At 40.8% G+C, this 4,405-nt stretch overlaps 1 long non-coding RNA gene across 1 annotated transcript; it reads right to left on the bottom strand.

Moving 5' to 3' along the window:
• Positions 1–1,427: 1,427 nt before the first annotated feature.
• Positions 1,428–3,789, bottom strand: LOC110874651. Its single transcript, XR_002556114.2, has 3 exons — positions 3,679–3,789; positions 2,016–2,067; positions 1,428–1,604 (listed from the first exon to the last, which is right to left on the bottom strand). It is a non-coding gene; the product is annotated as an uncharacterized LOC110874651 (long non-coding RNA).
• Positions 3,790–4,405: the final 616 nt, after the last annotated feature.

Genomic DNA, 4,405 nt, shown 5'->3' with positions numbered 1-4,405 from the left:
ATGTGGCTGTTATACCTGGCGTCGCTCACGCCAACCCTATATGCCCTTCACAAGTACCACCTCCAGGGTTGCTGCTACTGCTACTAGAACTCCCAATACTGTTATTGTTCCCTGGGTTGTTTACGTTTTGACTTAACAGCAGTCATTCCTTGTCGGAGTCACCTTCGTTTTCATACTGTAGACTACGATTATGAGCGCCTCGATGTCGCCGTGAGTGTTGCCCCTAATGTCGCTGCTTGTAACGGGGTCCTGTGACCTTTCACCAACATGGTGCATCTCTCACATTCCGTGTCACGTACTAAGGCACTACTTACCGCGTGGGAAGTTTCACATTCCACCCTATAGTCAATTGTTATCGTTCATGCCCCGATTAATTCGTAAGAGTCGACTCCCGTAAGTCGCTGACTAGGGATTAGGGATTCGATTGGAGTCGATTTGCTGGTGTTAGTTTCCGGTAATCAGGGCTGTCCAATTAGTGAGGTTGGTAAAATACTATGCTCACCCTTTTGTCCATCGATCTAGCAAGTCGATTGAGTAATACACGGTATGTGGCGAAAGTGTTGCAGAAGTGATCACACTTCGGAGTCTAAGACGTCAATACATAGAGTTCCATCAAACAAAGAGAAACAAGAAGGGTATAAACCAACTCAAAAACGTTTGTGCAAGCACCTGACATTCTACACGTTTCGCTAGAAGTTCAGATGTGTGTTCAAGTAATACTCGATAGCAATCGAGATTCGTAAGGGTTCAGAAAATAGTGAAAAGATCATGTTCGGGTAAGAGACAATCACTGTTATGACTCCTATAGACTGCTGAGTTCTAACATAACATCAATTAACAGGGCGGAACCCCTCTCACACTCGCTAAGCCTCACTGGGACACACATGCACCCCACATTATTATTATGTGTGCACCCATAATAATAAGGCAATTTGCATGTTTATCTCAGTGCCTCTTAACTAGCGCTAAAAGTTTCCCCCGAGTTCAAGCAATAAAAAGATGACACCACAACATAGATCATGAAAGTTCAAGAAGAGTCGGACTCTTGAAACACATAACATGGGTTGGTAACATAGAAGTTCATACTGCAGTGCTAAGGGTGCATTCACGTGTGGTGTTATTCATAAGCAAACACTAGATATACTATGCAATAGTAAACGAGAAACGAACCTTGCTATCTGGAGCTGAGTGTCATGGTCGTATTCTTGTTTTCAGAACTGTTCGGTTATAGTCTGGTTTTATAAAATCGTTTTAAAACCAAGTTCACTATAACCAGTGGCTCTGATACCAAACTGTCACACCCCCAAAATACCACCCATGGAAAACCCTGCCAGACGTGTGACAAACCAATAACGAGCCACTAATCATGTTGAACTCATAACAAGTTTAAAAATAAATTTTCTAATTATTAATGAAAGGTACCAACAATGAGTTTATATGTAAACCAACATGTTCAGCGGAAGCAAATAAAAGAAATCATTGTTTAACTGTGTTTCAAAACCAATGTGTATTATCGGTCATCCCATCACTTGTATCCATCCAGTTCGACCCATGACCACTCCAGCTACTCAGACAGCAAGTCCCAATCCAAAACATCTAACAACCTGCGAGCATGCAACAAGTGTATCAGACAACGCTGGTGAGTTCATAGTTTTAGAAAACGTTTGTTACCAGTTGTATGTAAAACCGTTCACTGACAAATGCAAGTAATATTGTTAATATCTCAATTCCGAACAATGACGGCTCCTGAAATACACGACTGCCCTTCCCACGTACTCCTATCTAGTACTGGGCCAGACTGGGTCATTAGTTCACCTCCGTCCTCTACAGGAGCGGTGTGAGGGTGCCAAACCTAAGTAGCGCTACTAACTAATACCCGATGAGGGACTTACAAAAGATGATAGGTGAGAATATTAACCAATATACTCGTTTTTACCCAAAGACTCATCCCCCCATGGGATACCCACTGACTGTCCCCAACCACTGGGACGCATGCTCGAATGTAGTGAACTCACCTTAGGGTGCTCGGTATGTTATGTTACGTGTTCCGGGTTGATCAACTTGCTCCTATTGTGGTTACCATTAACGGTTAGAATTTTATTCTATCAAGTCACGTATCAACTATGCATGTAATGATTTGCACCAAGTATCACGTATTCATACAATAAACATTCGAGTCGCATGCTTTACACATATCATATAATTGAGGCATACACAGTATTCATATAGTTCATAGCCTCATCATTCAGTTTCTTAGCATGCAGATTAGTTCATGAGCCCAATGCTCCATACACGAATATATAAAAATTAACCAACAGGAATCCTTTGATCCCCTAAGTAGTATTCATATAAAACAGTGATGTATTCCTAGTCAACACATTGCATGCTTACACAAGCGACGTATTTGATATGCATCTTATGGAGCAAAATGGCTCAATTAGTATACATACATAATCAAGCCTAACCTAGCTCCCAAACTCACAGTATCCCAACCCCCAACCAAACCGTTGTCGGTCCCGTGTACCACAGTCCCTCGCCCGGTACGTGCAAGCCCAATTGTGACTAGGCCCGGTAGGCTAGGTGATCGCAGCCAAAGCGAATGGCCCGTAAACGGGTGCGACCCCCTTTTTTTTGTTTGATCCGATTTATGATGCGGCTCGATCACCTTGTCATGTGGGCATACATCAGAGCCCAACCCACTATACCTATCACGTTAACCCTCCCCCCACTCGTCGCAGGGCCAGCCCAGCCGTTAATGGGGCGGGCTTGGTGTCCTGTTGGTCCATTTGATGGTGTAAAGCCCAAGTATTTTGCAAAACTCCAACTCTACTACAATTGATATCAATACCAAGTTTACAAATAGTCTGACTATCAATCCTATCATACATACATGATCATTACCACATGATATGCTTCATCGAATCATTGTTATAATTACTAGCCATAGTTCTAGTGTTTAAGCATAAAACTAAGACTCTAACCGTTTAGGTACGTATATCCCCAGATTATCCGAGTTATGGCCTAGGGTATAAATCCCGAACTCATGCGCTGTTACCGTTTTGATATATTAACCGTTCTAATATGCAATTGCATCATCAAGTAGTTAACATCATATAATACCACCTTTTACAACACCTTGCTAAACATACACACAAAACAATTAAACAGTTAATCATTAACATTCTTCATGAATTCACATGCCATTAACAAACAATAACCATGAACCCCATGTGATTGTTTGGAGAGGTCCAATAGTGTAGAGGATTAGTGGATTTAGGTCAGTATATCATTCACAATTTCCTCACAAGCAATCAATGATCTCACATGGCCATCTTTGTTTAATCATGTAGTGGTCCTATCCTCATCTCAACACATAATGCACCTGATGTGCTTACTGACAACCAAAGGAAACATTTACATTGATCAATTACACCAAGCACATGGCCGCCATTTCTTTAGTCAAAGTTAACCACTTTATTAGGTCATTTACTTGCAAATCTATTGGACCTTAAAGAGTATCGATTTATCATCTGATTATTTGGGGTTTGCAATTTAAATGGAACACTTTAATTTGATCAAGCATAGACAGTAGGTTCATGATATCAAACGACACACACTCACATATATTATATCCGACTACAAGCAAACACGCAATTATATTATGGTAACTGTACTAACCGAGAGGTGTGAAGAGGTGTTTAAGCACAAGGAGTTTCGGAAGAGAGGGGGGGGGTCTCATGCCATCGGTCGCCATAGTGAAGGAGTGCTAGGGTTTCCTTATGTTTTAAGTTTTGAAGAAGATGTGTACGAGAGCATGCGGGCGTTTACACATAATGTGACTGATTGGTTCTTGGGCTTGGTTTGGGTTGTAAACAAGTACACCCTTCTAAAGGGTCTTGGGCCGAGCCCAGCAACCAAATAACACTTAAGTCTGCTTTCATTTAGATGAATACATGAATACTTCTAGTGTGAATAACAGAACCGATTAAATAATGCTTTGATTTAAGATATCATTTAGATGGTTGTTAATTATGATGGTATGGTAATATATATACATGTTCGGGATGTGTGTTATTAGATGAGTCGTGTGATTGTTACACGATGCATGCCCAAGACTTGATTAATGGGTTCTAACAATACACGATGATGAAACTGTAATCCGTTGGTTGTTAAGTGTTGTTATCATCATAATAACAATAACGTGTAACAAGAATTGATTTATGAGTTCACGTTTTCTTGATGGTAAATATATGATAGGTTAAATAGAATAGAGATTAGAATGATTTTAATAAAGATGGGAATGGAACCAAATAACGTACACATAGACTACATCAACGTCCAAGGTGTGAGCGGGAATCAGTACAAGGACAATTGAGATTACGGGTTGTCACATCATCCCCAACTT

The sequence above is a fragment of the Helianthus annuus genome, chromosome 7 (assembly GCF_002127325.2).
Source record: "Helianthus annuus cultivar XRQ/B chromosome 7, HanXRQr2.0-SUNRISE, whole genome shotgun sequence".
Taxonomy (NCBI): domain Eukaryota; kingdom Viridiplantae; phylum Streptophyta; class Magnoliopsida; order Asterales; family Asteraceae; genus Helianthus; species Helianthus annuus.
Note: the sequence above shows the minus strand (reverse complement) of the source record. Positions and strands in the feature narration are given on the sequence as shown.